General features: G+C 42.9%; 1 protein-coding gene and 1 long non-coding RNA gene across 3 annotated transcripts in view; one reads left to right on the forward strand and one right to left on the reverse strand.

The window, feature by feature from the left end:
• Positions 1-26,353, forward strand: part of ARK2C (arkadia (RNF111) C-terminal like ring finger ubiquitin ligase 2C) — a 158,691-nt gene that overhangs the window by 13,105 nt on the left and 119,233 nt on the right. The window lies entirely within an intron of this gene.
• The window catches only part of LOC142486996 (uncharacterized), a 47,900-nt gene continuing 39,904 nt past the window's right edge, over positions 18,358-26,353 (reverse strand). Inside the window, exons 2-4 of the long non-coding RNA XR_012799106.1 lie at positions 20,135-20,556; positions 19,552-19,655; positions 18,358-19,403 (exon numbers count right to left, since the gene is read on the reverse strand). This is a non-coding gene — a long non-coding RNA (uncharacterized LOC142486996). The remainder of the gene's footprint in view (positions 19,404-19,551; positions 19,656-20,134; positions 20,557-26,353) is intronic.

Here is a 26,353-nt window from a genome sequence, read left to right on the forward strand (position 1 = left end):
TCTCCTGTCCACTGTCGCCCCCCTCCTGTCCACTGTCGTCGTCCCCCCCTCCTGTCCACTGTCTCTCCCCCTCCTGTCCACTGTCCCCCCCTCCTGTCCACTGTCCCCCCCTCCTGTCCACTGTTCCCCCCCCCCCCCCCTCATAGCGGGAAATTTAACTCACGGGCAGGGTCTCTCAGCTAGTATGTAATATAAATGCTTGCAAAATGTTGCAATTTGGCCATATTTAAATGTGTCTGAAACTACATTTTAACAAACTTGTGGCCCTTCTGCTCCTAAAGGGCCACAAGCCAAAGTGACGCCCCTTAGAAAATGAATGGAAGAACCCTGCCATACGGGGGGATACAAGAGAAACAAAACCATATATGTTATTGTGGTTAACCTAGGGGAGCGCAAACTTTTGCAGTTGTGCCCCCCTGCCTTCCCTCCGCTGGTGCTCGCGCCCCCTCCCTTACCTTGATGCAGAGTCAAATGACGCTGCGAGGTTATGTGACGTCACGTTACATGACCCGCAGCGTCATTTGACGCGTGTGACGCCACGTCACATGACCCTGCAGTGTCATTTGATGCCACGTTGCCATGAACACGAGTGACGCCGGCAGAGTCAAGGTAAGTAATAGCACTGCAGAAGCCTCACGCAATCCCCCGGCATTTAATTTTAATGCCTCTGGGAAGAGCGCGGGGCCTCTGCAACGACCCTCCCCCCCGAAAAATCTCACGCCCCTCACATTGCGCACCGCTGGGTTAACCTATTCACTGCCCAAGGGGGCAAGCAATGCATTGCAGTTCCCTCTGGCATGCGAGGGGTTAAGACTCTGATCTCTGTTCCCACAGGTAAGGTTAGCTGGACTCCAAATGGATTCTTTAGTGAAATCAATGAGAAACGAGTGTGGGGAGAATAGTCAACCACTGATCTTTTGTTTTAAATATACACCATTCACCCGCTGAGGTCATTTTAAGACCTTCATTCACAATAACCTCCTGTATGGACGACAAAAATGACCACAGCCATAAATAAATCGTGCATCTTTATTTCCCAGCCTCCTATAAAGACGTACATCGGAAAGTCGGAAAGAAAACCTTTCTGATATGAAAATATGTATTAGATGTCAGGAAACACTCTGGAAACTTGTGTGACTATTCATTCACACATCACATCGTTCATACACTTTGTATAAGGGCCGTTACATTAACTGCATTGTCAGCTATTCATCGTATTAAATAGGAGTCAATGTGAGCTCTGGCAGCAGTGATCAGTGGAACTCTTTGGCTGCCCTATGACAGCCACCAGGTCCTGAGGTCGGGCACTCCCGAGGGCCCCACCAGGTAGTGGCTACATCATTGGCTTCCTGTTGGTTTTGTGGTTTTCTGCTCTCCTGTGAGGCGCTAAACTTGATCTTGCCAGCAGTGGAACAGAAGAGGATTCCATCCTCCTCCCTTTCTGTCATCAGTGATGTGGCCTTCACGTGATCTCCCCAGGGAGGGGGTTATGTGAACGTGGCACTCCAGTGGGGGTTGTGGCACTCTGTTGCCGTGTGGTCTCTCCGGCACTCAACGGGTTATTTGGTGAAACCAGGTGGATGATGCCTCTAAAAAAGGTCTTGCCTATTTTGACATCATTTTCTAAAGTATATTTTAGAAATGTTGGAAACATCGTGAGCTGAAGTTCAGGGTCGCTTTCAACGCTCTTTTTCTCTCTTTACCTTATCTCTCTCCTGATTTCAGTGGCTTAAGAAAGTAGTGATACTGTGCCAACATTTTTTTTTTAAGTGCTACCTTTATTACACATTGGGGCAAAGCTTTTTAGGCAGCATTTTACACAGATTTAAGCACGTATGCGTTAAAAATAGGAAGGGCTGAGGCTTTCTAAAGTAAATCTCTTTTCCTTTTAAAAGAAAGAGGAATAGTAAGATTGTAAGTGACAAAACGTAGTTGTACCTCTGCGTACCGTCCACACACCTGCCTATATCGTACCTTTTCCTGTGATTATATCGGACGACCTATCTGATTATCATGAGGTGGAGCACACACAATTGCTACTCATCCTCCTCTATTAAGAGGCCTTGTAAAAAAAAAATACAATTGAAAAATAGCGATACTGCAGCAGTTCAAAAATAATTAAGACTTATTTAATACATCAATCACTTAGTTTTAACCAAATAAGCTCACTGTCATTTGTTCAATTTGGTCAATGTGGTAAGTCACCGTTATTGCAGACATGTATGTTCTATAGGAGAAGCCGCCCATAAAATAACCATGCTCCACTGTAAAGTAATTACAGAGTGTCTATATAAACTATCGTACTTCTAAAGGTCCTTCTATCTTAAGGTCCTTCTCTCATCTGAAGGTCCTTCTCCTATCTAAAGGTCCTCCTCCTATCTTAGGGTCCTTCTGTTATCTAAAGGGTCCTTCTCCTATCTAAAGGTCCTCCTCCCATCTAAGGGTCCTCCTCCCATCTAAGGGTCCTTCTCCTATCTAAAAAGGGTCCTTCTCCTATCTAAAGGTCCTTCTCCCATCTAAAGGTCCTTCTACTATCTAAAGGTTCTTCTCCTTGTCATGATCTCGTACAAACCCAACAAACTGGCTCTTGAACAATTTACCATGTTGATTTGCATGGCGTCTGCATTCAATGCGCTTAAAAACCACAGCAATAAATACTCTACTGTGGTTTCTTTATTGGCATGTGCAAGGGGGTTGGATGCATTAGGGGTGGCCTTTGGGTTTCAGCTGTTGTAATTATTCTCATGACCATGGCTTATTGTATATTCAACTGCACTTGCAATACTGCACAGTCCTGACAGCACTAACTCTTAGTCAGTGCCACTCACTGAAAATGGGTTATTCATAGACTTCAACTGGGTTGCACTGATAAAAGTCAGTACTTTAAATCTAACTTATTTTGGCACATGGAAGGTGATATTTCTGAAGATAGATGGTTGTAGGTATGTGGTTTTTTTTTTAACCACATAATGCCCATTTTTAGGAACCAGACTAACCATGTCCTGATGTGTTCGTGCTCCTGTTCACTCAAAGCAGCACAGATGGTGTTTGGATACTAGGTCCTGGGTAATCGTCCCGTCCCCAATGAGAGAAGCAGGTTGCCTCCACAGCACAGATTTGCTTGGTGGCCTAATCACGGCTTTCAGCTTTTTATTGTTCCTCAACAGAAGATGTGATGAACCACTAACTTGTTAAATCCCCAACTGAATAGCCTTATATCTCTTTCAGACTTATCAGGACAGCCAGATGGCTAATGGCAACTCTATAATACTAGGCCTCTTTGTATAGTATCTTATCCTTCACCTCCAGTGCAAGCAGACAACAGATGGTCACTTTTTTGTACTAGTTAATGTTTAGAGACTCATTTCACATTAATTAAAATAAAGACATATACTAGGTATAGGTATCAGCATAACCCATGAACATGGTTTCCTGAAAACATGATCATATTTGTAGTTTAGAAGTGTAATTCCCAATATATATATTTTTTTAATCCACATTAAATCAACGCAGACCAAAAAGAATTGAATAAATCAGCATTCTGTTTTGCCATTTTCACCAAGAAATAGTCCAATCCAAATTTCCTCCAAAGAAAACAAAAATATTACTTTAAGGAGAGAGAAAAAAAAGGCAGCGTAAAATATCTATCACCCACTAGAAAATTATTTCATTTAAATATTTCATCATTTAAACAGTAAATCCCATCTACTGGTGTTTTAGTGTTTCAACAAAGGACTCCATGTCCCTGAGTGGGTCTCTATTAAAATCACAGCTATTGTTTTGTTCTTTCAGGGCTTCCCAAATTGGCAGCAGTCCGAGGTAGAACAAGGTGGTCTTATTCCAGGAGACCCGGTTGAATTGCATAGCTTTTTACGTTCTGAAACAGCTGAAACCATACGACTTCATTTCTTTCCTTTTAATGGGCTATCTTTTTAGGGTTGTTGAAAAAGTATACCATGTTTTTCAGAAATAGCAAAATGAACATAAATGTTGGCTTGTACATATTAAATTGTAGGGTGAAATAATCTCAAATGAACATACTACAATGAGAAACGGTCATGTGTGGCTGCACACTTCTAATGGAGATCCACAAATAATGGGGGGGGGGTTCTTCAGAGATTTTAACTGCAGACATTTTCTGCCAAACTATATTGTCCTCCAACAAAGAAACTGTTGTTAGAAAGAAGGGCAACACTGCGAAATAGAGTAAGGTAACGCGATACACCCTATTCCTGTAACACCATCCCTGTAAAGTGAAAGACATTTCCAGTTATGTGGAGTAGAGAGAATTTGGGGGACACACAGCACAAAATCAGCTTTATATGTGTGTGGACAGCTCGCTTCCAACCACTCTACAGGAAATTACCAAATCACGCCATTTCATTTTAATTTCCAACTTACCGCCATCTTGGGTTTTTGTTGTTGTTTTTATATATATATATATATCAATATATAATAATATATTGATATAGAAGTAGCTGTACTGTGTTAGCCAAGCTTAATAATCAAGAACGGTATCGTTTATTCGTTTTTGATTTTTATATATATATCTACACACAATTTATACCATCCTCGATTGTTGAAAATACCCCAATGTACTGCATACAAATAAAGCTGAAACACCTGATTGTATAAATAGGACATACAATTTCAGCTTCATTTGTAAAAAAAAAAAAAATCGGCCTAAAGAAGGGACTTTGTGGCTCCGAGAGCTTGAACTCTTTTTAAGCACAGTTTATAGCCATTACATGTCCAACTTCTTCCTTACTTCTGCTTGTCTATTCTGCTGGCTGACACGGTACCATCCTCTATTGGTGTCTGGAGGCCCTCATAGTGCTACAAAAAAAATATCTTCAATGGTATCCTTTCATTGTCATTCTTATGCTTCACTTGCCTATGATATGGGATACATGTAGCTCCAAGAAAACCTTTATTAACACTTCAGTTCACACATCCACCCATCCCAATGACCTTATAGACCATTCCGAGCTTCAATTATAAAGACGCCGTTTACTATTGTAAACATGTTAACATTTGACTTTATTTTCCCCTCGGCCGTATAATGCATTTTTTTTATTTAAATATCTATTCTTTATATTACTGAACGTTTTTAAAACCTAGACACCAAAGACAGAAGCCAGTCATGGCATCCTCCAAGCTCCGATAATGTCCTGGTCTCGCCCGCCTTTTACATCTAACATACCTCAGTTGAGCCTGTGACAAAAATATATTTGGTATATGTCATAGAAAGAAGGAAAAGTGTGTTAAGAGGGATCCTAAGAGTGCTCCCCCGCCCTGAAAATATACAAATTATATATCTTTTCCAGAATAGCTAATCTTACATAAAAGTTCAACAAAAAAATTACTAGATAAAAGATGGGTATTTATTTAGTAGATTGGCTTTTGTTTAATGCATAATGAGAGCAAGAGTCAACCCACCTTTAAAATCTCTGGTATCCAGATGCAGAGAAAAAAAGAGATTTTACATAGTGGAATTAGTAGAAACGAATCTGTGCATGGGAGTTATCACGTGACGTCAGAACCCAGATGAGACGTTACATGAATCATGGCTCTTAAGTCCCAGAATAACAATGGCCAGCCCAGTAGTGCACCCAAACTGTGTAATTTGCCTTTCTTTCCCTGAGAAACAAGAGACTCCATATATTTAGCCCGCACACACTGTGCGAGAGCATTTCTTAAGGAAATCTGAATTCCACACGCCTGCATGTTTCTATTTCTGACAGCCCTGCGACAATCTGAAATACCGGAGACGACTGGAGTCCCAGCAATGCGTCTCTCCTAACTCTGAGTAGTATTTATGTAGAACAGAAATATAGTCACCTTTTAACGAGCAGAGAAAAGAGTCTGGGTCTTAGGACATCCATGACCAAAGTTTCTATTCAATTAGTGAAAGGCAACGCTAAGAGTTTCAACATCTATTTACGTATTTTTTTTTTCAACAGACATGTCTTTTACAAAAGGATAGTGATGTGAAATTACAGTACAACCAAATCGGTAGTGTAGAAATGTGATTTATATTAGCAAAGTCGGACCGTGGTCCCATATGGATGCCAAGCAGACAGGACAAAAGGCCTGAGTGAACATTTCCAACCGTTATATGAAATATACCCCAAACCTGAAGTACCTTCATCTTCCAGTCCCCAATGAGAGATGCAGGTTGGTTACACACAGTTTTGCTTGGTGCCTAATCACGGATTTCAGTTCCTCAATAGAAGAAGTGATGAACCACTGAATATATCTCTTTCAGACTCATACGCCTGACACTATTCTCACATGTATTTAAAAATGCAAACAATAAACACTCTAAGTAGATCAACTTTGAACCTTTATTGTCTTTTGACTAAAGACCCCCCAGTGAACATAACATTAAGGAAAATGAACCATATTCTCCAACAGAAGATGTGTTTTTGCACACGCTGGACTATCCTCAGAGCGAACATGCCAGGATCTTCTGCATGGTTCTCTGTATACAGTAGCTTCTATATATTGTTAAGATAACAGCATTTATGACAAACTGATGCTTTCATATCTTGAAACTGATATCCAAAGCAGGCTGAGTGAATTAAAGACCATACCCCCTTTATGAGAAAAGTAGAAATGTATCTTCCCACTGCTAAACACTCTAGTGCATGCACTATATATATATATATATATATATACTGTATATATATAAATATATATATATATATATATATATATATATATATATATATATATATACATATATTATATAAAACGTTTTTTTTTTCACTTGATAATTTTTCTTTGACAAATCATTCGAGCCTGATAAATAACCCCCGTAGTCTCATTAGGTAACACAAAAAATTACATGTTCACTACAGGTACTATACAAATTACATCTAAATATAACATTATTGAAACATTATGAAAAATTCTTGGTGCCTTTGCAGGAGTCAGAAGGCAAATGTGTGTCATTGTCATTTGGGATTTCTGGGAGTATTAGAGAGGCTGAATCGAGGTTCATTACTTATTCCCTTTGTATTGCTTGTTCTGTATAAACCGATCAGCTTCTTCCTTATTGCTGGCAAAGCACCAGACGAAGAAGAACGAGGGAACACGACTGGTCAGTGATGTTCCACAAGGAGCAGAAAGACTAGTGAGCACGAGGGAGGGGAGCAATCGGCACGTCGCTAGAAGCAGATGAGCCTTTGTCAAATCCCAGGGCCAGCTACCCCAATCATCTTTTTTGCTTGGTTGGGAAGCAGGGGGTCGCCAGACCTGAACCATGTTAATTTTATCTCCGGCGACCAATGGTTCCCGAGATACATACCTGTAAAGAATAGGTTCCCAGCTCCGGTCCTCAGGGATCAATAAGTGCAGGTTATAAGGATATCGTCTCATTAGCACAGGTGGCCCAAACATTTTGGCTGAACGACCTGTGCTCAAGCAGGGGTATCTGTAAAACCTGCACTGTTAGTGGTCCTTGAGGACTGGAGTTCTGGGTCCCTCTGCTATACAGGTAACCCCGGTGCCTTCCCCTCTAGTGTTAACACAATGGGGAGGCTTAAATCTTAAGCAGCGTCATGCGTTACGCCTTCTTATTGGCTCATGTGCTGTGGCGTATTTTCCATTAGACCCGGGCCTAGGGCGGCAACATTTTGGGGCGGCAAAAATGTCCATCCCCATATACATTTGCCGCGCTCTCGTGCTGATCGGGCCCGATGGGAAGGCACTAGCATGTGGTGGCCTCCTCCTTGCTGCCGCCCTCCTTCTCCATTCGCACCTCAGCGACAAATGACATCGCGGAAGCCGCCAACGTGATGTCACACGGCGTCTCGTTGCCATGGTAACGTGACATCGTGACGTCAAATGAAGTCATGAGGTGGCGTTACCATGGCAACGCGGCGTCATTTGACCCAGGGATTCGAATTGCCTAGAGGCCATGGATTTTCAAATCCGCCGCTGCTCACGTGTCAAGCGGGTTTTATCATACGTGGAAGTCCTGGCTTTATAGGTATATATCTCGGGGGACCCCGGAGCTGCAATGAATGCGGTTGACCTCCGGCGTCACCTCTAGCTGCTCTCTTATGTGAAGAAATGGGGAGGGGCAAGGGTGAGCTACCCCTTTAACCCTTTGAGTGCCAGAGGGGCCGCAGGGTCAGAGTTCCGCGGTCCCTCCGGCACTGGCGATCACATGACCGCTCCATCACTGTTGGCAGAACCGAAGGGGAGGAGTCAACCCCCCCCCCCCTTTCCGTCTGCCATCACTTCAGATCGCATCAGCGCAGGACACAATCTCAATTAAAAAACACATTTTTGGGGGGGAGAGGGGGGGGGGGTGACGCTACTACGTCATAGAGCCAGAAACTATGATGTAATATCTACATCCCAGGGCACTCAAAGGGTGAAGTATGTCACTTATTCAGAAACCTGCGAGAGCATTCAATATTGCATGGAAAGGCCTATTGAAGCCAGGCTTAGTGAATCAGCTCCTCAATCTGTGTGACAGGAGCCTACAACGAGACAGTAAGTTCTATGGAGTTGTGACTCGTGCCCCAAAGATTCTGAGTGGTGTTGTGCCCCCTTTCAGTGCTCTGCAGCCTCTCTCATATTATTTGATCACAAATACAAGATGGCCGCAGCCTGAGCCCTGCCAGCTCGCCACCTCCCTGTGTTTTCCGTGTACGGAGGAAGTGTTGCCGTTTACGAGACATCAATAAAAAGGATTAACCGCAACTTGTAAAAAGGTTAATTTTCCCAACATCTACAAAAGCGAGCGATGGCAAAATGAGACTTGAGCAACCCCTAGCAGCGTAAGGTTAATTAGTCTTTTTTTTTTTTTTTCCCCAGCAGTAATAATGCAGTAGTTAATTCATAGTGGCAGCGAACATTTTAATTATCTTGCTGGTAAAAATAGCGAATGTTTCATAAATCCTCAACCACTTCTAGCAATCTGCATCGGCGTTTATTAATCATCTCCACGCGCTGCCTGGTCTACTGCAGCCCTTAGCAATTAAGGGGTTAATTAGTCCACTGGGACCGCTCACAGCACTATTAGGTAGCAGCTAGCCAGGTGAAAGGTTACACCACTAACAGTAAGGAAATCTCCCTAGGAACAGTACAAAATAGCTGCCAAAGGGTTAACAAGCACTTTGCTACTGCTAACAGTAAGACATGGTTCACAGCTAATAACGCAATGGCCTGCGCTGTTCGCCGTGCTTATTTTTATATATATATTTTTTTTTTACTCAAGAGTTTCAGAGATTATAAGAGATCTCCGTTTGCTCTTTGCAACAGCTTTTTTTTTTTTTTTTTTCTTACCCAATGCGGGGATTAGGAGATATATTCGTGTTTGAACGTGTCACGGGAGGTTAAAATAGAGCTCTCCCCAGAGCCCAGTGAAGTCTCAAGGTTCCCATGGTAACCTCAGAAGCTAGAAATGTGACAGAAATCATCTTTAAAGCGGCAATTGGTGCACTGCTTCTCGTTTATTTAAAAAACATTTTTTAACGTAGGTTTGAAGCAGGGGGGTCTCCGGAGCTGAACCCCATTAATTCCAGCTCAGGGGACCCCCTGCTTCCAGAGATACTTACCTCCGTATGGGGTGCCGGTAGCTGCTCTGCTCGGCTAGCAGGGGTCACGTTATGGCGACTTTTCCAAGCTCCCGGGGCTTCTGCGGGCCAATAGGAAGCCGTGACATCACCCAGTGAGACTTCCTATTGGCTCACGTGACCGGGGGTCTTAAACCTTTGCCTGCACCCCCATCGGAGATCTGTATCTCCGGAAGCAAGGGTTTGAAGCAGGGGTTCCCCCGGAGGTGAAATGAATGGGGGTCCAGCTCCAGAGACACCCCCATACTACAAACCTATGTTAAAAAAAAAATTAAATTTAAAAGAAAAGCTCATAAATGGCTCCTTTAGCACAAAAAAAAAAAAGAGCAAACAAATCCAGACATGCTCAGGAGCCAAGATACAGATATAGGAGTTCATTTTATATATGTTTAATTAGCACACCTGCCAGCAGTTCAAGGGTTAATGTAGCCTTGCAGCGCATTGCTGAGCTCCCTGGCAGCGGAAGCGGTAACATGCTGGCCAGGAAGGGGTTAATTCTGGGGTCTGTTCAGGCCACCCAGGGGCCGCCTTAGGGAGAAAAAAAAACCCAAGCGTTTCACTCGGTCACTGACGCACATATGAACTGGTACCCGGTGAGGGGGTGGCGGGGGGAACAGCCCTTCGTTACGGTATTTCCCTCCTAGGAACTCGGTTTCTGTAACATTGTCTGCATTCCTCTGGAAATTTAGAACACATTTGGCGTTCACTCCGAAAAAGAATGAAAAAATCGACAAAGGCCTCAGTTACTGTTCGGGGGGGGTAGGGGGGGGAAAAGCAAAGCAGTGCTGCAGTTGCGCTGGAAATTACCCCGGCACTGGGTGTCTGACAGCTGTTTATTTACCCAGCGTGCGAGGAGCAGCTGAAGTCGTTTGCTTCAAAAAACTCCTCCAGGTTCAAATGATGTAAACAATTATCTTTATAATAATAAAAAAATATATATTATTACAGGATTGAAGCAGGGGGTCTCCCGAGCTGAACTGTGTTAATCTCAGCTCTGGGAACGACCTGATTCCGGAGATACATACCTCCATAGGCAGTGCCAGTATCTCTGTGCAATTTAATGTCCGATCACATGAACCAATAGGAAGCCGCACCGGATGATGTCACAGCTTCCTATTGCTCTGCGTGACGTGGGACATTTAAACGCCGCCATTATGTTAGATACAGTTTCTCTGACTGCAGAGATACCGGCACCGCTACGGAGGTAAGTATCTCTGCAAGCAAGGGGTGCCGGGAGCTGAAATTAGTGGGGTTCAGCTCCGAAGACCCCCTGCTTCAACCCTGCAGTAGAATTGTTTTTTTTTTCAAAAATGGAAAAAAGTGAAACCGTATCATTATTGCTGCTTTAAGAAGTAAAGTATAACTGTAGGTTTTTAAACAGAGAAGTAGTAATATCCCTTGCTCTATAGTACCATGACACGTCACAGCATGTATGTATATAAAACATATGTACTGGTACAGTACATATGTAGGTGCTAACATATTCCATAGCCAAGTATAGCTAAGAAACAGCCACATGATATCATAAAACATGGCACCTGCTGATACTAATAGAGCAGTCATAGTGACAGTGATATGTTTTACTAGGTTAAATGTGGGTGTTCGATGCCTTTCAACAAAATAGCATACCTGTACAAGTTAAAGCTTATTCATTGTTATAATGGATTGATCCCAAACCAGACTGATATGTGCTCCAATCTTTCACCATAGCTACCATCATAATCTAGTTTTTTATAATATACGTAAAGAAATCCTTTTTTACCACACCTCTTGCAGCATGATTGCATAGAAGCCCCTTTCCATCTTCAGTGGCTGCCACACTGCAGTTTCTCTCCCTGTGTAGCCAGCATTCACACTTTGTTTTGTCACCATAATGACGTACAGGGATAAGGTGCAACTCGTCTGGATTTGCAACGTGCTCCCAGATTTCCGTCTCCCACGCGATGCGCTGTAACATACCACAGAATTGTAACTGCTGGCCAAGGCTAAATACAGTTATAAGGGACGATGTATTGATGTATTGATGTTTATTCGGGATTCATTCAGTGCCAGTCAAAGTGAAAAATAATTAATAGAATTTATCCTACATTTAGCGCTAAAGGCTGTGCGCAAAAATGGAAAAAATGGGGCAATTCCCCCTGGGGTGCTACTAAAACTCCTGTGGAAAATGTGTAGATAAACGCAATCCAAAAAGATGGAAGAGACAGACCATAACGTCCTAATATACTGTAGAAGGTAATGGTGTCAGCTCCATATGGGGGATGGAGGAGGGGGGAATGGGGGAGAGAAATAAAACTCCAATGTAGATGAGCAATCCCTCAATGTGCACAGCAATCCCTTACCCTCCACCTATGTGATCCTCCTATACACCACTATGTAAATACCTGTTTATCCACTGGCCAATGAACTCAGTAAAGTAACTTGATAAATCAGCAGTGTACTCACTCCTACTGAGAATGTCCGTCTCGTATGGCGTGCTTCACTCCCAAGATAGCAGCAACCATAGGAAAAAGAGACTGGAACGACAAGGAATCCGGACTAAGGGAGGCAGGGTTAAAATGAAGGCGAATTTATTTCACATATAACAAACAGCAGCTCCTCTGACGCTGTTTGTTATATGTGAAATAAATTTGCCTTCATTTTAACCCTGCCTCCAGTCTGGGATTCCTTGCAGTGCTCGTTCCAGTCTCTTTTTCCTATTGTGTGCAAAAATGTACAAAAAAAACTGCCACAAGAATATAAATATAATAGAAACTGATCATCTAAAATTCGTCTTCATGAAAGTGGAAAACAGAAGAGGGGAGAATGCAGCGTAGGGTGTAAATGTGAGCACTTTTGGAAGACTGCCCTAATAGGAAGCAAATAGAACTTTGTGAAATGCGTAGGGCACTGTGGGGGATTGACAAAGCTCAGATAACAGTTATCGGACCTCAATTGGCATAAACTGCTATCCAAGTCAATGGCCGTCAAGCCGATCAATTCTCCAGCCCTATTCTGAGAGCTTTGTGAACCTCCCTCCCCCCTCCAACACATACAGTTCCCTACGCATTTCGCAAAGTTATCTTTGCTTCTTCAGGGGAAGAGAATCTCCGTAAAGTAGTCCCAATTATATACTGAACACTGAATTCTACCTTTGTCTGTTTTCCACTTAAAGCATTGTTATTCCGTTATAAAAAAAATATGTCTTCAAGGAGAAATCCCCCCAAGGACCAAAGTGCATTAATGGCAGCAGGGCCGGCTTGTAACTTGGCGGAGCTCGGTGCCGGGGAAGAGCGCGGGGCCTCTTACCTACTCTCCGGCATCTCCTCCTGCTCCTCATCTCTGTAACATCTCGGTGTCATGGCAGCGCGACATTGCTGCGTCATGTTGTTATGGCATCACAGTGCCATTTGATGCCTCATTGTCATGGCGACACGTCTTCGCTATCAGAAGATGCAGGAGGAGAAGCTAGAGAGAAGGCAAGAGGCACTTGTAGAGGTCCCGTGCTCTCCCCCCGGGTAATCAGTTTAAATATTGTAGGGAAGAGCCACGGGGATCACCGATGGAACCGCCATCAAGCCCGCCCTGAATGGCAGTGACATGTTTACGTTACATGCGGGTAGTTGATGGGGTTTTTTTTTTACCACCGTCTGCCACCTATAAGTAATTTTTAAATCATCAGTTCCTTTATAAACATAGTTAACGAGACTTGAGAAGAGTTTGATTTCCTCTGACAATCATTTTTTTTTGTCTGATGTCACTGTGTTTAACAAGAGTTTGCACAGTAAGAGCTCCCCCCCCCCCCCCTGTTACCTATATTGGTTCTCTTGATAAGGACAGGGTGAGCTAAGAGTAAAGAAAAAAGTTGACAAACACTTCTCTCCTCAGAGGCCCCATACGAAATGCATCTTGTTAGTCTTTTTCAGAGAATTAAAATAAGCCAAATCTTTGCTTAGAACTGGTTAGATTTGTTTTGGAACGCCAAATAGATGTCACATGGATTACAAAGGGCTGTTTGGCCTGCTGCTGCTGTGGTGGTGGGGTTTGCACATTCCAATCCCATTATTCATTCCATGACTTTCTTTAAACGCTCTTTATGTACATTTCCACCTTTTATCCTTCAACAATATTAAACGTACAGTATATCCATAAATCACGTTTAATACTTTTTTTGTTTTGTTAACCCTTTATAGTAAGGGTCGGTATGTTTTACCTACATATGGTGTTCCACGTGAGCAGATTATGAAACAAAACAACAAAATCAGGTATTTCCTTCCTGTAACATAAAAAGCGCTCTGATTTTTGCACGCTTTTTGGCCTTTATACCAGGATCAAATCCCATTGTTTTGGTATATCGATTATTATTATTATTATTAAATTCATATTTATAATGCACCAGTATATTCTGCAGCCCAGATGCACCTGCAGTGGTACAACAGGGTAGTTTCACATCCTTTTTTCAATTAAAAACAGGGGTCTTTGTCAAAAGCATCCCCCCTCCTCCTTTCTGTATTTAAAGCTTATTGTACCCATCTTTCTAAAATTAGGTTCAGGTTTAACCTTTTCCCTGCCCTGTAGATGTACCTGGCACTGCACGAGCGGTGGCACGTCAGAGACCCCTGTGCAAGTACATGATGGTAAATGCGTACATCAAGGTAGATTAATCAAGCATAGAGCCACAGAGTGGCAGTTACCAGCGTCTGCAACCAGGAACCACCAGAGCTTCACTCTCCTTTCCACCTACAGGTAGGTGAAATGCCAGATAATTGATGACTCTGCCACAGTCTCAATGTCCTGTAAATAGCGTCAATGCGCTTAGTGGATCCTGGGGAGTTGTTGTCCTCTGCTCGCAAGTAGTACACAGGTTCCTCTGCAGACCTCACTGTGTTTCCCGATCAGTCAGGCAGCGTGACGGCGTGGTCCCGCGGGCCCTTCTGTGACGTCAGAGCGCCCGCTCTGCTTTGAGTAACAGCGTCTGCCAGTAATGATTCAGACCTCACTTGGCAACCACAGAGGCAGGCAACAGCGCAGCACATGCGCAGAAGAGGAAATCAACTCGGTGTTCAGCAAACCGTTTGACAACAATAAAATACACCTTGGAACATGAATAATAAAAATATATAGGTTGAATGGTATCTCTCCTACGCGGTGTTTCGTATCTCAACAGGCCACTTCTTCTGAAGGTTTGCTGAACACCGAGTTGATTTCCTCTTCTGCGCATGTGCTGCGCTGTTGCCTGCCTCTGTGGTTGCCAAGTGAGGTCTGAATCATTACTGGCAGACGCTGTTACTCAAAGCAGAGCGGGCGCTCTGACGTCACAGAAGGGCCCGCGGGACCACGCCGTCACGCTGCCTGACTGATCGGGAAACACAGTGAGGTCTGCAGAGGAACCTGTGTACTACTTGCGAGCAAAGGACAACCACTCCCCAGGATCCACTAAGCGCATTGACGCTATTTACAGGACATTGAGACTGTGGCAGAGTCATCAATTATCTGGCATTTCACCTACCTGTAGGTGGAAAGGAGAGTGAAGCTCTGGTGGTTCCTGGTTGCAGACGCTGGTAACTGCCACTCTGTGGCTCTATGCTTGATTAATCTACCTTGATGTACGCATAACCTTGAAACACCTTATATATAAACATAGTTTATTACATTTTTCACGATGAGTGTTGTGCGCTTTGTTTGTTTTTTTGTTACTAGATTCTAGGGTCTTGGGCTACCCTTTACACAGCAGCAGACGCTCATCTACATTGGTATATATTTATTTACCTTTTCCACATGGTGGGGTGTGTTTTTTTTATTTAAATTGACATCACAATTAACACTTTGTATTAAGTATATATTTTAGTGCGCACTTATTTGTTTTTTCTATTTGTTCACATGATGGTAAAATTGCTCATACTCTATGGGAAGATCAGGGAAGGGCAGCCAACTTCACTCCTCAAGGGCCACCAACAGGTCAGGTTTTCAGGATCAATCAGTGGCTCAGCCTTCGAAATGGGATCCTCTTCCTTTTCTGCTAATAACTCTAAATACATTTGTGATGGAACACGCCTTGCTCATTTAACTCTTTTGCTGCCGGCAATACAGCGCAGGTCTCTCTCGTTACCGGGGAGGGGTTAAACATTGAAAAGCCAACGTGTGCTTTGCTTTGTGTTGCCAGGTGGATGTGAAGACAAAAGGGGATCAGTACATTGTACGCAGGGAGAGGGTCCCTTACAAGAGCATCACCATAATCCGGGGCGGGGAGGAGGGCTCAACTCAAGGTTTTCACGATATCCCAGCTTCAGAAAAGGTGGCTCAATCAGTGGCTTAGTCAAAGACTCAGCCACCTGTGCTGAAGAAGGGATATCCGGAAAACCTGACCTGTTGGTAGCCCTCGAGGACTGGAGTTGGCTTCCCATGGGGTAAGCGCTCCATTGGTCTACGCCACCCGGCGACGGGCACAGTCATGTGATCACCACGGTAGCGATCACATGGTCGGAAATGCTGGATGTCGGGCGGCAGTCAGCTGGTGCTGAGCCGCCGGCAGGCAAAAGGTTAACGAGTGTAGAATTTCTTCATACCAGGAAAAGCAGCACTTCTTTATACACGGCATTTCAATCACTGATTGCACAACCTGAAGCTGGAGGCGAAGAAGCTCATGTCATCTCCGTACCCCGCGCAAGTGAGAAATAAAAGAACGCGCAAGTTTCCAAAACGGTCAAATAGTTTCAACGTAATAAAAATCATTTTCTGTTCGAAAATAGCATAAAAGATACACCAGGAATCTTGTTATACGTGCAAACTGACCAATATTTCATAACTTCATTAAGCAAGGAGAACAAAGCAAAGGTAATTTTTTTTAAATTATAAAGCGGTTTCCCAGGGTTCACTAAATGGCCGCCTTTCAGTTTCAATCAATACTTCAGTCAGTGTTACTCATCAGCTACAATGTGTTCTTATATTACTGAGGTAACATTATCTACTGTTGCAGTTTGCACCTCAAACTGCTGGGAACATTAGCAACAATGTATTACAGGAAAGTGTAACAAAGATCTTGCACTGATGGGGAAGTATGCTAAAACCTGCTATAGAAACTAAAGGATGCTCAGTATATTAAAACTCATTAAAAATGACATTGAGTGGAATAAAAAAAAACGTAGTAAGTATTATCTAATACTACAAAAAGGATTTATTAAAAAACACATGTAGGATATTGGATGGATTGCTCCTTTAAAGTTGCCGTTCCTTGGTTCTTACCAGGCTGCTGGTTTAGTGGATATGTAACCTGGCCTGTTTTTGAGACAAGTTCAGCACTATCGAGTCACTCATTAGCAGAGAGGTCATTAGACTGCCCCAGTTTTTGGAATACATTAGTGTTGCTCTGGTGCATTCCGATGACATCGCCTTTCACGATTGGCTCCCAGGACAGCAAGCTACCACCGGCCATTTTCTTCCAACCCAATTCCTCCAATAATAAAATAAATCTCCCGGGTGCCCATTTATGCAAATAAGAAATAAAATAAAAAAGCAAGCAATACTGATGCAACATTCCTGATATATTTGTGTCATAAAGCTGTGCATTTGCTCTCATAGGAAGTAATGAGAGGAAATGTTCTGGTATCCTAAGGAACACATCCTAATTTGACAAATACAAAGGTGTTGCCAAGCACTTGTAGAAGATATTAAATCTAAATCTAAACTATGTTCATAGGAAAGCATGCCCAGGCTTCTGTTGATTACAGCCACTTGTTCAAGTGAAAATGAGCAATAAACTGAAGATTTAGTTCCGCGAGATGAAAACAAAAACTGCTTCACTCAATTTGAAAAGTGAGCCTCTCTGTACCATCGTTCTGAAATGATACCGCACTTAAATGCAGATGAGACAATCAAGCAGTGGCTGATTACACAGGTAAATTAATGACAGAGCAGGAAGTCATAATAGACAGGATTGAGTGTTCAGATCTAAATCAAGGAGCGGAGTACTTCACCGCTATCAAAGGCTGTTTGCTGTCTTGGTATTGGTATTCTGCCGGATGATTGGAATTAATTAATGCTGACTGCATGGGCTGGGGGATGTATCTGTGTGGAATAGCTGATACCTTTGCTAGCATCCTGCTGGGCCTTCAGATTCAACCCTTTTCCCAGCGATCTCCTGGCTGTATGCAATATAATCATTCAATGAACTTCATTACAGTTCATGTATTCATCATGTTTCACCCAAAGAACACAATCTCCACAGGTATTGTATTCTTCTTGTATTCCTTATGCAGAAAAGGGTGTAAAATTAAAGTAGAAAAGGCTTAGGAAGAGCTCCTTAACCTTTAAAGTGCTCTTATGATGTACCTGCTATGGCACGGGTCCCAGCAAAGAAGGGTGGGTAAAGGTAAGGGTAAAGAAGGGAGGTAAGGGTAAAAAAGGGTGGGTAAAGAAAGGTGGGTAAGGGTAAAGAAGGGTAGGTAAGGGTAAAGAAGGGTAGGTAAGGGTAAAGAAGGGTGGGTAAGGGTAAAGAAGGGTGGGTAGGGGTAAAGAAGGGTAGGTAAGGGTAAAGAAGGGTGGGTAAGGGTAAAGAAGGGTGGGTAGGGGTAAAGAAGGGTGGGTAGGGGTAAAGAAGGGTGGGTAGAGGTAAGTGTAAAGAAGGGTGGGTAGAGGTAAGGGTAAAGAAGGGTGGGTAGAGGTAAGGGTAAAGAAGGGTGGGTAGAGGTAAGGGTAAAGAAGGGTGGGTATGGGTAAATAAAGAAGGGTGGTGAAGGTAAGAGTAAAGAAGGGTGGGTAAGGGTAAAGAAGGGTGGGTAAGGGTAAAGAAGGGTGGGTAAGGGTGGTTACGGTGGTTAGAGGTAGAGGTTCTTTATGACGGAGAAGGATTAGGTTGTGTGATACCTTTTATTGGACTAACAGATAGTTGATATGTTACAAGCTTTCAAACCTTTCAGGCATCTTCATCCGAATAAATGTATTACTGTACATTGCCTACACCTTCTCCCACCTATGTTATTTTACCAAACACATAAGAAAGTATAGAACGTACCTCCAGAGTGATAACACTAAAACGAAGGAAAGGTTTGTCAAAACAACTTAGTGTAGAATTTAATTACAATATAGTTTAGCAATTAATTTTAAGTGTAAATGAAGTTACAAATGTAGCAAAACGAGCTTACATAGACAACGCACCAGCTAGAGAAGTGGCCGTTGTGTGGAATGAGCCACACGTAAGAAGGGGCGGGGCTACGACACTTGAGTGCGCCATTGGGTGCAATAAAGTTTGCTACATCTGCAAGTGGATGGATTTTCTGCTTCCATGTAGTTACCCTTAACATTGGCATGGATGCACCAGCGGTAAGGCAGTGGTTCCCAAGCGTTATATGCTGCCATCCTCCCCAAAAGCAATTGCTTTGACTTTAGGACCCTCATTCTCTCAACATTTGGAATTTGTCCCCCACAAAAAAAAATGTTTTTGAAAGAGTCAGTGTTTCCTCTGGAGCTTAGCCGTTCCATTTTCAGCTTCGGGGCACCTCTCCACCCCTTCCCCCTCCCCCTCTGGTACCAGAGATAGTAACTGATGAAGTACTGGTGCTCCCTCTTGGAGAATTCATTATGGCAGCCAATATCGTCTAATGGGAAGCCGCAATCGCGGATGGGCTCCCGACATCCATAAACCTCCCGGCTTGAGACACATTTGTGGGGTTTTTTTTGTGCCTCAGTTTTGACACCAAATACCGGAGTCCAAACATGACCGCAGGATCACAAATAGCCATCAGTGATGTCATCTTTCAATGACGAGGTATTTCTTTTGGCCCCCGGAGTGTGTATGAGAGGATATCATTTTCAATTTTGTATATTTTAAAAATCCTAACAAGTACATTTCAATAGGTTAACACAGAAAGGTAAGATTTTCTGTAGACTGTATTAATGCAGCAATACTACACCGCCCCCCCTCCCCATTTTTTTTCTTTCTTATATGTAAAGCATGTGGCAATGTATAATTCTACATTCTTACCTAAGCGGGCAATCGTTTGGTGCTCCTGTTATACATCTGTCAAAATCCTGATTTTGTGCCTAGCGAAATGGCCGCCTTCTGCTGCAGTCAGTGAAATGCTGCATCTGCGACATAACATTGTATTACTGAGTGAAGCACATTATTTTTACAGCTTTCCGAGCAATAGACAGTCTGCTGTTTGGAACACAGCAACAAATCTGTGTGTGATACTTTGTTGCCAGAGAGCAGAGCTCTAAAACATGTGTGTCAGAGCCTGTTTCAAAAGAGGAAGTGAATATGACTTTTTAATGACTGCTGTAGCAACCAAAGGATGATTAGTACATTAAAAAAAAATCAATAACAATGGCATTAGGAGTTATAAAAAAATGCAGACAGTGTTATCTAATACTACAGAACTGTATATATAAAAAAAACCATATAGGATTTTTCACGTTTTGCTGCTTTAAAATGACTTACTAAAGGGTCAGATCTACAGAATACTTAAGGGCTATGTAAAGCTGGCAGTAACAGCCATTTGGATCATGCCACCCTTAGCATCAATGTATTTAGCACAAAATATATATTTAATAGTGCTGGCTCGTACCTGCTGTGATGAACACATTCATGATTCCAAACATGCAGTTATCAGGGCTCTCTTATGAGTTTTAGATCCAGTAAATAAATCATTTATAAATGTCAGCCGTTTTTGAATTTTTGAAAAACGAGCATTTTTTTCCTCTTTAATATGTGCATCAGTACAATCCACACAATGATAAGTAATTAGCTGAGTTGCTGATCGATACGTTTTCCTGTGATCGATTGGCAAAGATTCTGCCCGGTGGTTCACTAAATGGCTGTCAGTGCAGCAGAAGAGGACCAAAGATGCAAGTTCTGTGGGGAAGATCATGTGACCAGGCAGTCACGATAGTCACGATGGTGCACTGCTAGAGAGAGGACAGAGAGCAAAAAAGGGTGTGCCAGAGCCTGTTTCCCAAGAGGAAGGGGATGTGACTTTGTAAATGGTTGCTGTAGAAACAAAAAATGCTTGTTAGATTATAATATAATACATTATTATACATTAACAAACACACAAACCCAGCAAGCTCTAACCCCAAAACCCACATCTCAAAAGGAGTGCTACTGAGCGTGGACAAATGTATACAACAAAAGACAGAAAAGCCCAATGCTACATCCAATTTAACAAAATATATAGTAATTAGTATATAGCTAAATACTTCAATAATATTATTCTCATGAATAAGGGTCATTTAGTTAAACCCTTTGGCCAAAGCGTTACAAGCCAACATCAAGGTATAACCAAATTTGCAGGTCCTAACACTAAACTGTTCAAACTTCTCTTTTACCTCTGTTGGAGGGAGAATGACTGCAGTGAGTCCATCCATACAGCATAATCAAAAACCTTCCTTACTTTAAAAAGTGGGGAGGGGTGAGCTTAAGCCTGGGGGGAGGAGGAGCCACTAACCTCCAAACAACTGATACCAGTTGATCATTGAAATTAACAAACACACAACCCCAGCAAGCTCTAACCTCTAAGGACTAATTATTTTACATAAAAAATATAATTCAGAGTTGTTTTAAATAAAAAATGCTACCAGTATTTTCTCAGAGTACAGAACTGATTTAGAATTTTTTTTTTAAAGCACATGTAGGATATTGCTTGGTCTCCAGCTTTAAAGCAGAAATCCATGCGTCATTTATTACTGATATATAAATGATCTTACTTTAAACAAGGGGAACCCGGAGCTGTACCGTTGGCACTGCAAGTTGCGAGGTTTGACATTCCCTTACTAGAATTCTTTTCGGGGAGAAGTATTATGGCCACTGGATTCAGCCTCACTTTGGCGGCCAATATAAAGCTGTGACATCGGGTGACCCCCTCGCCCCCCTGAAGATGTCACAGTTGAAAACCGAATTTGAACTTCGGCGAATAGCTCGTCCATCTCTCATCACGTGCAGAACTTGAGTTACCACAGGCAACAGTGATAGGGTGGGCAGGAGGTTTATTCACCTCATTCAGACACTCAGATGAAAAGAGAATTCTTACTTTCCAAAGAATCCAAAACAGCCAAATGTTTGCTTTAATTATTTGTCTAATTGTTTAATGAAGACATAAACCATAACCCTATCAGTACCGGAGAATCCTGCCACATCTGTGACCACTGACCCTCCGGCACTAGCGCTCATCTAATCGCTCTCCTGAGTGCTCATGCAATTGTTTCCAGTGATGTAACCAGTTCGTGGGTCGTGCCTTGCTAAGCCCCCTAGTAAACAAGTGAAATCCCAGGATGTCCAGCATACATCGTAAGGGCCTCCAGGATGTCACCCTTCATGATGTACACTACACATCTATAGTGTACTAACAGAGTTACAGTACGTAAACCTCCGTTGTTTTCAAAACAAACTGTAATTGCACCAATAAATCTGCTATAGGCATATTGCCTCAGGTCTCACAGATTTGTTTGGATGCACTGAAAATGGAGAAAAATATTGGTGAGAGAACTAGAAACTGATAATTACCAGGTTATAATGATAGTGCGCATGGATCTTCCATTCCACAAGAAGCCCATGACAGATTCCCCTCCCAGCTCACCTCCCTCCCTGGGCTGATACATTCTAAGTTCATTGGCTGAGATAAATAATGATTCAACCTTCTGTTCTATAGAAAAAATACAAATGGGGCATGTAACAGGGACTTACCTCTGTTAAGAAACTTGCCTCTGATCCAGCAGTGTGCCGGTTAATTGCACACCTGCAATCAGCCAACCCCACCTGCCTAATCAGAGCTACGTGAAATAGTGTCATGTGAGACACAGGAAGGAGATTCCTGAGCTGCCATTTTGAGCTGACACTGGAAAGCAGAGAAGCCTGCACACAGACACTGTCTTGAGCACAAAGGGGTGCTGAGATAAAGACACCCAGAGACCTATATTCCTGGACACAGGGGACCCAGGAGCCTACAAGACACTGACATGAAGGGCCACCTGCTTTAAGGTATCTCTTGAGACTTTGGGGAATAGGGCGGTAATGGGATTATCCCTCCAGCCCTGCAGAAAGGGACTGGGGAAGTAAGTTAGCCCTTACACAGGGATAGGCGTTTGTTGTTTTTGTTGTTTTCATATGGTTGCTGTGCTATTTAAGGAAAGAGGCAATAAAGCCTTATTTTAATTTCACCTTGAAACAGTCTCCATTGCGTACCTCTGCACATGTCGCTTACAGGGCAAAAAAAAGTTCAACCAAAGGGAACAAAACCAAATGTATGGCCAACACAACCTAGTACTACAAAGTTGAAAAAGTACCAATGTTTCCAAAATAAATACTTATGAAACTGCAAGTGGAATTCTACGTCTTTACAAGCTGATTGACCTCTTTTCAACGTTCTACCATCTGTTTTATGTATCCAGTCGTCGAAAGCGGCTAAAAAATGTATTTGTACTATGTCCGACTTTAAAAGATTTATATTTATGCTTTGAAAACAGAGGGGGAGAGATGATTCCTAAACTGAATCAATGATTCTTTATATTGAACGATTGGACCCAGAAGCTTGTTAGTAGAAAATCGTGAGCCCCTAGGTTGTAAATTAAAAACGAAACACCTCCCAAGTCTCAGCTCACCATGTTTACAGAATAATTTAATACACTCTAAAAAAACACTTGTAGGTAATTTGGGTAACAAAAGGTATTAATATGTCACTGCATTAGATCACTTTGGGTTTAGGAGGGATTACTGCACCAATGTTTCAAGTTCAAGGAAGCCCTTTCAATGGATCAAAGGGAGCTAATTTTAGGGGCACAATGGATTTAATATACGTAAATCGCACCTTTAAAAAATCAGTGTTTTTTTACATCTTTTTAATGTCTCCGTAGAATGAAGTACTTGAACATAAGTTTTCAAATGTTGTAAACACTGATGTGGCCTGGGCACGTATGAATTGACCAGCCCCCTAAATTGAAGGTATCTACAAAGCTCCGTGTTGGTTAATCCAAGTTTCCTAGACAGTGTCTCGAACGGCTTCAATTTATAACCTGAAATAAGATGATATATTCAATATATGCCCCGTGACCTCCAAATGTGAAAGTCCTGAGGGTCCATTCTTGGTGGGAAGTCCGGATTCTCCAATAATCATAATATAGGGGAATTAGTGCAGGAGAGCTTATACTTTGACTTAGTAGAGTCCCAAGATTGGCGAACAGTAGAATGATAAGTACTTAAATCTGACTTATGTCTACTAGACGTTCATAATAGCGTATCTATTTTAATAGTCTTCAAAGATTGTTTTTCTATTTCTAACTACTTCTTTCTATCTACTTTAGAGTATCAATATATTATTTGTTTTAATTGGGCCGCTTTATAATATGAGATTAAGGGCCTCATGCAGTAAGTGGCGCAAAGTCACTTTTCGCCCGTTTTGCGCCAAAAATGCATACCTCGATTCAGTAAGGGCCGAAAACTTGGCGAAAAGCAAAAAGAAAACGCCAAGTTTTTTGGCGGTTTATTTTTTTCTGCCATCGGCGCGGCGAAAAGGCACTTTGCAACGCGATTAGCCATATTTTGAAACCCGCTCAATTCTAGTAGTGGCGAGTAGCTTTGCGCCGCTCTAGAGTTGAGATTTTCACGCCAATCCGTCACGCCCCAAAAAGTTGGCAAGTTGCTGGGGAGAGGCTGCGGATAAGCGGCGGAACGGCACTTAGAAAAATTCTGGCCTTTTTCCTGTCTGGGATTGATGCCGGGGGTCTCCGGAGCTGATACCATTAATACCAGCACCGGACCCCCCCGGCATGCATCCGAGGCAGGAAAAATGCATTTAAAGCCCACTTCATTACCTTAGCGGCTAACCGCTAAGGCAATGAAGGGGTTAACCAGCCGTGCCAGGTTTATTGTGGGTAGTGGGTGAAGGGGGTATTTGGCCCTTGGTGGTTGTTTAGGGCTTGCGGGGGGGTTGCGGGTGGACTTAACCTCTTCATGACCTTAGCCGTTAATACCGCTACGGTCATGAAGGGGTTAAGCCCTCCCGCTACCCACCCGCAAGCCCTAAACAACCACCGTTGGGGCTAATACCCACTTCGGAAACCCCGCTACCCACAATAAAAAAAATACACACACAACAGCCCCACAATAAATAAATAAATAAATATATATATATATATATATGCAAATATAACTGTATGCTCATCTGCATGTCTTAGGCAGGTCTGCAACACCGCCTTTCCCCATTATCACCCAGCATACAGCACTTCCACTGCAGCAAGGGATTCTGGGAAATGACATGCAAATGAGCACACAGTGTCACTTTTTGCCTCAATAACCATTTTTAACATGGTTCCCTATAGGCTTCAGCTTGCTGCATGGTCACAGCTTTGAGCACAGCCAGGGTTAAGGTGCATACCCAGAAAACCACCCACAGACAGCTGTTTCAACCTTGATGGGTCTCATCAGTGTGGGGTTGATTTTACTGGGAATGCAAGAGAGGCTATGGGATAGGCTAAACCATAATACTGAGTTAAGTTATGGTGAGTAAAAAAAGTGACAAAAACCCTCCACAGGAAAGCAAATATGCAAATATAGCTGTATGCTCATCTGCATGTCTTAGGCAGGTCTGCAACCCCGCCTTTCCCCATTATCACCCAGCATACAGCACTTCCACTGCAGCAAGGGATTCTGGGAAATGACATGCAAATGAGCACACAGTGTCACTTTTTGCCTCAATAACCATTTTTAACATGGTTCCCTATAGGCTTAAGCTTGCGACCCATCAAGGTCGAAACAGCTGTCTGTGGGTGGTTTTCTGGGTATGCACCTTAACCCTGGCTGTGCTCAAAGCTGTGACCATGCAGCAAGCTTAAGCCTATAGGGAACCATGTTAAAAATGGTTATTGAGGCAAAAAGTGACACTGTGTGCTCATTTGCATGTAATTTCCCAGAATCCCTTGCTGCAGTGGAAGTGCTGTATGCTGGGTGATAATGGGGAAAGGCGGGGTTGCAGACCTGCCTAAGACATGCAGATGAGCATACAGCTATATTTGCATATTTGCTTTCCTGTGGAGGGTTTTTGTCACTTTTTTTACTCACCATAACTTAACTCAGTATTATGTTTTATATATATATATACACACACACACACCAACAACCCCTATACCCCCCTAACATACAGTACATATATGTACAGCAATGATACTATAGGCCGGCGTGGGCCCTCGGGTGTTACCCGCGGGCCTGCAGTACTAATTCTGTGCCCCCCCAAATTAATTTAAAAACACATACATACTTATAAAGAAATAAACCTCCCCCCCCTAACACATACAGTATAGTAATGGGCACAATTACTATTATCCACATATGGATAATAGTGCATTTGCCCATTTAAAATACATAAAGAACAATAAATACATGAAATACATATTGCACTCACCCTTGTCCGGCTGCCACGATGAATGCCATCCTCATCTTCATCACCGTCCATGCCCCCTCCGATGCTGCAAAACATAAACAAGAATAAAAACAGCCAATGTAATGTCCCCTAACCCCTTAATCACCATAGCGGTTATTAACCGCTACAGTCATTAAGGGGTTAACCCACCCTCACCCACCACTCTGGAGGCCTAAATACCCTCCCCCACTACCCCCGCACCCCGTGAGGCCTAACCACCCTCACTCACCAAATACCCAGCCGGGAGGCCTACCCACCCTCACTCACCCAATACCCAGCTGGGTGGCCTACCCACATACCCTTGGGGCCAATACCCCCTTCCCCCACCCCCAGTACCCACAATAAAAACAATACACAGCCCCACAATAAACATCATTA

The sequence above is a fragment of the Ascaphus truei genome, chromosome 1 (genome assembly GCF_040206685.1).
Source record: "Ascaphus truei isolate aAscTru1 chromosome 1, aAscTru1.hap1, whole genome shotgun sequence".
Taxonomy (NCBI): Eukaryota; Metazoa; Chordata; class Amphibia; order Anura; family Ascaphidae; genus Ascaphus; species Ascaphus truei.